Raw genomic sequence first — 7,959 nt, forward strand, 5'->3', positions numbered from 1 at the left:
GATCATGACTTCAGCCAAAACCAAGAGTTGGAGGCTTAACCTGACTGAGCCACCCAGGCGCTCCATCAAGTACCTGGAGGTCTTGATGGAATTGGAGAGAGATGTAGTGGGTGAAAGGGATTTAAAGCAGGGAGGGAGAGCTTGCCATCCAATAAAGGATATGCTCGGGTGCCTGGGTGGCTCAGTCGGTTGGCTGTTCAACTCTTGGCTTCGCTCAGGTCATGATCTCGAGGTTCATGGATGTGAGCCCCACGTTGGGCTCCGTGCTGGTGGTGTGGGGCCTGCCTGGGATTCTCTCTCTTCCTCTCTCTCTCTGCCCCTCCCCCACTGATGCCCCCCCCCCCCCGTCTCTCAACATAAATAAACTTTAAAAAAAACCCAAAAGGGATGTGTTATGGACTGACTGTGTGTCCCACCCCGAATTCATATGTTGAAACCCTACCCCACAATGTGACGCCATTAGGATGTGGGGCCTTTGGGACAGGGTCAGGCCAAGAAGGCGGAGCCCTCATGCATGGGATTCATGCCCTCATTAGAGTCCCAAGACAGTTTGCTTCTCTCCCCCTCTCTCCCTCCCCCTCTCCCTCCTTCTCTCCCTCTCTCCCCTTCCCCCTCTCCCTTTCTCCCTCCCTCTCCCTCCTCCTTCCTCTCTCTCTCTTTCTCTTTTTCTCCACCATGACCATATGAAAGAAAACAGCCTCTCTGAAGAGGACCCTCAGCGGAATCCAACCATGCCAGGAGTCTGATCTCGGACTTCCAGCCTCAGAACGGCGAGAAATAAGTCTGTTATTTGTAAGGCACCCAGTCTATGCCACTTTGTGGGGCAGCCAGGATGAACTAGGCAGCACATTTGAATGTGTGGTTTTGGAGGGGGGACAACCTTGGGTAGACCTGAGATGCACTATGTGGCCAAGGGAGTTTGGGGTGGGCGTGGGCGGGTTGTGTCTTTCTCTCCTCTGTTTCCCCAGAGACCACCCGTTGGGGTGCTGGGTCCCAGGACACATCTGTCATCTTGGCCATCAGGAGGTTGAATGCTTTGATTCAAAAGCAGTTAAAAATAATTAGCAAGTTGATTTTGTTGGTAAAATATTTTTAAAAAATCGACTTTCGGTGATGTGGATTTGTATGGCATGAAAAAGATATTAAAAAGCATAGCCTCTTTCAGGCAATTATGTTTACTGGCCCTTTTCTGTATACGTGCCTTGCATTCTGTAGAAATAACAAAGTGAAGATCGTTGTGATACCACTATGATATCCATTTAGCAAAAGGTAAAATTCAGCTCTGTCTTGGGGGTGGTTGGAAATGAAACTCAGCCAACTTCAGCCTCGTGTGGTTACACTGTACCTGTTATAACCCACAAAGCTGAAAGCCAACGGCAGATGAAGAATAAAAACAGCAGGTTTTAATGTACGACACCTGTTATGATATTAGATGGTGTTATTAGCATCCTGTTACAGAAGTGAGGGTTTAGGGGGCCCACTTGGAAACAGGTAATCATTTATACTTTAAAGATTAAGAAACACTTTTATATTTTAGCTAAAGGTAGTCAATTCTTCTTCTCCTTCTTCCTCTCCTTCTCCTTCTCCTTCTCCTTCTCCTTCTCCTTCTCCTTCTCCTTCTCCTTCTCCTTCTTCTTCTCCTCTTCCTCCTCCTCCTCCTCCTCCTCCTCCTCCTCCTTCTTTTTTTTCTATAAAGCCTTCCAGGTGTCAGATAGGGAGACTTTCCAGGTGGGAGGATCCTAGCCAGGTGGGATCCCTTCCAGGTACAAACAACTGATGTAATTATCTTGGCTGACACAGGCAAGAAAGCCACCTATTAGGTGGCCATCCATAGAGGGCTTTGCTCTAGAAGCCTCTCTACACACTTTGCTGTGCTCTCTCACTGTATGAAAGAACAGCTTTAAAATCAAACGCAAAAAAAAAAAAAAAAATTCTGTGTTGGCTTCAAATAATCTTTCATCATTTAGGCCACAGATAGAATCTAAGAAGTTGGCCACTGACAGTTGGATGCAAACACCATGGGGTCAGTGGCCTTCCCTTCTGCTTCCTTCTCTACATGTAATTAATTGCTGGTCCTCAGGGAGACATTGGAGCTGACCTCATCAGGGCTTCTTATGCACACCTGCTGGCCCACTCCTCCTTGCATGAACTTGAGTCCACGAGGAATCAGAGGTTTGGGTGTGGCCTAGAATATTCTCTCCTATTTTATTTATTATTATTATTTTTTTAATTTTTTAATGTTTTATTTGTTTATTTTTTGAGACAGAGAACATGCCCACACAAGCAGGGGAGGGGCAGAAAGAGAGAGGGGGACAGAGAATCTGAAGCAGGCTCAGCACAGAGCCCCACGCGGGGCTCAAATTCTTGAACTGTAAGATCATGACCTGAGCAGAAATCGAATGCTTAACCGACTGAGCCACCCAGGCGCACCTCCTTCTTTTGTTTTAATATACTATATTGTTGTATGAAATGTCTTCTGTGTGTTCATGTAAAAAGGAAGGTGTTATGATCCTTTTTACACAGAGGCCTCGTGGAATGGAAGGACTTGCTCAACATCGTGTGTGGGTCTTCTAGTGTGGGATGACTGCCAGCTCTTCCTCCTGGTCTCAGCCCAAATCTCATCCTTTGGCGCTCTCAGTTTCCTTCCTTATCAGGAACGATAAGTATGTTCATACGTATGTGTCCTGAAACGGCCAGCCACCTTGTTCTTGGAAATGGGCCCCCTTAATGTCAGCTTAGGGAAGTCGGGCAGAGTGGCAAGGCGAGGCCCTGTGCCTATCCCGATTTGCAGCCAAGATTGCAGACTGAAGACCATTGGCTAAGTCTGGCCATTAACCTACGTAATCATACAAGCATAGATATTTGTCTTCTGGTGACATTTACCCTGAAGCGCCGTGAAGTTTAGTCTGGCATCTGGCCTAATGTTTTGACTTTTCTATCCTGTGGTCTGATCTTCTTGTAAGCATGGAGCTGGTGCTTATTTACCCAGATAATCCCAAGTTTTGGGAAAGATTTTGAAAGGTGAGAAATATTATGAAAGGTGAGCATACATAAGCTATGATGCACAGTTAGATCAACTGAAACTTTGCTCTGCCTCTGAAGTGAATGCTTATGTTTGCCATGTTCTTGGAAATACAGACAGCTTTCATGGAGATAAACTAAACATGAAAGTTTAAACTTAACGACCAGCTAACCCAGGAAATATATTAGATGTACATGGTCAAGATTTTAGAATTCGAGAGACTTGGGGTCTCACGTACATACTTTCTTTAATGGAAGTTCCAACCAGCAGCTGTTACATATTGTCAATCTAGAGAAAATGACAAGAAAGCCATCTGAGTTCTTGGAGCCAATATCTGGGATAGTAATGTTTAAACATTGGGGAACTTACTAGTGATTGTCTTAGAGGCAGATGGCCTCGGAGGTCACAAATTCTGTGGACTCCATGCAAGAGAATAGAGGTGAGTGGTCAACGTAAAGGCACAAAGAAAGAGTAAAACAAATAGCAGGGGCTACAGACCTCTGGGTTATAAAACACCACCCAACATCTCACTGGACTTCACAGTTTTTTCCTACAAAGTATCAGGTTCCATCTCTTGGGGAATTTTTCTTTCCTAACTTCTATAGCAAGCAAATTAATTATTTTCTTACAGTTGCGGGGGTGGTGTTTATGTTTTTAAGATGGTTCTTAGACTTTTAAAAAAGATTTTATTTTATTTTACTTATTTTTGTATATAAAAGAATATTTTAATCTTGTCCTTAGGAACTATAAAGACTGTACGTGATTCGGAAATGAGACCCTACCAAACAATGAAAGACCCTACCAAACAAAGAAGAATCATTCACTCTATGCCTTTTCTTCGGTCGGGTCACCCAGAAATAGACTATTACCAGCTCTGATTGTTGTTGCTTGTGGCCCCACATTGTGTTTACCTGTGTATTCACCGTAGTTGAGTTTCCCTTCCACGTAGATGCGGGACCCCTTTTTCACATACTGATACGCCATGTCTCAGAGGCCTGGTCCGAATGCCGATACCCTGTGCTCTGTCGTCTGACTGACATCACCCATTTTGGTGCACTCCACTCTCCCCTGACCGCCACACCTCATTCGTTGCTAGAGAAATATCGTGACCGGGTTCTTCCCTTCCACCTATCTCATGACGGGGTCCTGACCCACTGTTCCAAGGAGCTGTACACAGTTCAGAGATCTTTCAGGATCAAAGCTGCTGGCAATTTCAGACTCACTTCTTACAAACTGATGAAATACCCCTAACACGGGTCTTTGAAACATGGCTTCTGTTTGCTTTTCCTACAGTCTGTCTTTGGTCTTCCCCTAGCAAAGGACTCGTAGCTCCCTCCCTCCTTCACCGGACGCTCTAGCTTGAACCATAAGATTTTATTTTTAAGCAATCTCTACACCTAACACGGGGCTTGAATTCACAACCTTAGATCAAGAGTTGCAGGGGCACCTGGGTGGCTGAGCCACCTCTTGGTTTTGGCTCAGGTCATGAGCTCACGGTTTGTGGGTTCAAGCCCTGCGTGGGGCTCTGCCCTCACTGTGGAGTCTGCTTGGGATTCTCTCTCCATATCCCTCTCTCTCTGCCCCTCCCCTGCTCACTCATGGTATCCCCCCCACTCTCAAAATAAGTACATAAACATTTTTTTTTTTTTAAAAGAGTTGCGTGCTTCACTGACTGAGCCAGCCAGGAGCGCCTGATTTTTAGAGTTTTTATCCCTCTTTATATCAGGTTAGATTTTAATTTGCAAACTGAAAAAACCAAAAAACCAAAAAACCAAAAGACCTAAAGATCTAAAAAAAAAAAAAAAAAGACCCCGAAAAATGTTACAGGTAGAAACCAGAAATGCACATTTTGCCTCCCAACCTGTCAGCAAAGTACGAGGACGGTCCCACGAACGAAATGTCCCCTGGCAGCTGATGTTGAACTTCCTTGCTGCCCAGCTTACAATTCATCTGACTAAAAACAATACTTAACCTCAGTGTTTTTCTGTCATTTCAGGATCTCACTGTACTGAAACATGCCACTGTGGTATACAATTAGGAAGGGAATTGAAACAAGGGAGATTTTTACTGTTAAGAAATATAAGAAATAGTGCTTGCTTTATCGTATGATTTCTATGCTTTCTAATTACGTGAACTCCAAACAAACTAGATAGCAGGAACTTTGTCTTGCTTTCTTGGGCCCAGCTTTTTGGGCAGCCCCCCCACTGCCACCATGAGTATACATTAAGTGTTTAATAAGGAGACAGATGCCCAGATACTGGCTCCTAGAACTGAAGGAGTCCCCCGGTGCCTGTGGACACTTTGGGAAAGTCATTTTTCACCACAGAGCAGCGTGGTTAGTCTCTCTCTCTCTCTCACTCCCTCTCTCTCTTTTATAGATTCGAGCTTCTTACTGTTGTATGTTGAATTTCGGTTATTATTAAAGTCTGTAGCAATTAACGTCAAAATATAAATACTTGAAATTTAAGCATAGAAAATTTGGTGAGTAAAATAGTGTCCCAGAGGAGATGTAAAAACCCAAGGCTGCCCACAAAGGTAGGTTTGCATATAGCTTGTGTTAGGTAGCATAGTATTATATGTGTGTGTGTGTGTGTGTGTGTGTGTGTGTGTGTGTGTCTTTAGGGATGCCATAACAAAGCACTACAGAAGAGGTGTCTTCAACAGCAGAAATTAATTTTCTCACGGTTCTGGAGGCACAAGTTTGAAATCGAGGTGTTGGCAGCATTGATTTCTTCTGAGGCCGGTTTCCCTGGCTGGTAGACGGCTGTCTTCTCTCCGTCTTCACGTGGTCCTCCTTCTCTGTGTGTCTGTGTCCAAATCTTCTCTTCTAACAAGGATACCAGTCATATTGGGTTGGGGTCTGCTTTAATGACCTCACTGTAACTTAATTACCCCCGAAAGACCCTATCCCGGTAGGTCCCCATCATACTCTGAACTGCTGAGTTAGTGTTTCAACATATGAATTTCGGGGGACACAGTTAGGTCCCCAACAATGGGTATGTGGCCTTAACAGCTTTACTGAGGTATAATTTATGCACCACAAATTGTACCCACCTCAGAACTGCTTGGTATTGTTCTAAGTCTCAAAGAGTACGATGATTTAGTGGGAGTACTGGATGACAACCTAACTGTTGCATTCTCAAATTACTTACTAAATTTTGTATTTTCATAAAGGGTTAAAACTACTGTTTTTTTATGCATGTGTGGAGTCAGGAAGTATGCGGGAAATCTTCGTACTTGCCCCCCAATTTTGCCATGAACCTCAAACTTCTCTAAAAAAGGTGTCTTTAAAAAATTTTTTTTAATGTTTATTTATTTTTGAGACAGAGAGAGACTGAGTGTGTGTGAGTAGGGGAGGGGCAGGGAGAGAGGGAGACACGGAATCCGAAGCAGGCTCCAGGCTCCGAGCTGTCAGCACAGAGCCCGATGCGGGGCTCGAACTCACCAACCATGAGGTCATGACCAGAGCTGGAGTCAGACACTCAACCTACTGAGCCACCCAGACACTCCAAAAAATTAAGACTTAATAAAAACAAAACAGTTGCTTATTGGCCTAAAATTTTCCCTAATCAATTATATTGGTATTAATACATTTTGCACTTGGCGTTCTACCTGTTTTTGTTTCTGTTTTGCCATGGGTTTTCAGAGAAGGATGAAAACACAGGCCCCAGACAATGGAGGGTTTCATTTAACTTGTTAACTACAGTTTGATAGAATGGAAAGAGCACTGGGCCTAACGGCGAGCTCTCAGTTTGGTCTGATCTCCATGCTTTCCTCTCTGAGCCCTGGTCCCCTCACCAAAATAAAACCCTCCTCACTGTGTGGGATGCTTATAAGCATCAAATGAGATTACATAGGTCAAAAATCCTTAAAAATTATAAATTGCAATGTAAATGTGAGGTGGTGTTACTTTTTTTTTTTTACATTTTATTTATTTTTGATAGAGACACAGCACAAGTGGGGGAGGGGCAGAGAGAGGGACACAGAGGGACACAGAGACACAGAGTCCCAAGCAGGCTCCAGGCTCTGAGCTGTCAGCACAGAGCCTGACACCGGGCTCAAACCCACAAACTGTGAGATCATGACCTGAGTCAGACACTTTACCGACTGAGCCACCCAGGCGCCCCAGGTGGTATTACTTTTTGAAGAGAAATAAAATGGGGCCCCTAATTAGAAAGAATTAAAATAAACTCTTGTGAATTGTTAACACTTTATTCAGTTACTCTGAAGCATAATTATCTTGCCAGAACCTCAAATTTTAAATTGGTTTATGATCTAATTTTGAAGGCCCCAAACTGCCTAAAAAAATTGGCTCAAAATTACAAAGAGAGATTAGGGCGTACGTTAACTATTGCAAAATCAGGTTTTCAAGTTCACAAACGGAAGTCATATTGATAACACCTTTCTGTACACCTCTTATTAGATTGCATTTAATACACTGGGAAAGCTGTTTTCAGCTTGAGGCTTCCTTTGCTTTTGCTCACAAAGGTCTCTTCCCAAAAAGTTATGTATTACATGATCATAGGGTTTGGAAAAGGAAAAGTCATTCCCAACATTCCACTCTGCCATATACCTGAGTTCAGATCACCCCCACCGCAGCCAAAATGGTCTGATGCTAAAGTCAAACTTGGGTCTCAGGTGAAATATACATAGTGAGGCAGCTTTATAGCAAATTGATTTATCATTAAATAAGGCTGCCTCAGAACCCATACTTTTTTTTTAAGAAGTAGTTTTTTAAAAGTGTTTATTTATTTATTTTGAGAGAGAGAGAGAGAGAGAGAGTGTGTGCATGCTAGTGAGTGTAGTGAGGGGCAGGGAGAGAGGGAGAGAGAGAATCCCAAGCAGGCTCTGCACAGTCAGTGTAGAACCCGATGCAGGGCTCGATCCCATGAACTGTGAGATCATGACCTGAGCCAAAGTCAGGAATCAGATGCTCA

The 7,959-nt window shown here is 43.8% G+C and overlaps 1 pseudogene; it reads right to left on the reverse strand.

Moving 5' to 3' along the window:
- Window positions 1-3,834: 3,834 nt before the first annotated feature.
- LOC122203582 lies at window positions 3,835-4,424 on the reverse strand (annotated as a pseudogene).
- Between the last annotated feature and the right edge of the window lie 3,535 nt (window positions 4,425-7,959).

The sequence above is a fragment of the Panthera leo genome, chromosome D3 (genome assembly GCF_018350215.1).
Source record: "Panthera leo isolate Ple1 chromosome D3, P.leo_Ple1_pat1.1, whole genome shotgun sequence".
NCBI lineage: Eukaryota > Metazoa > Chordata > Mammalia > Carnivora > Felidae > Panthera > Panthera leo.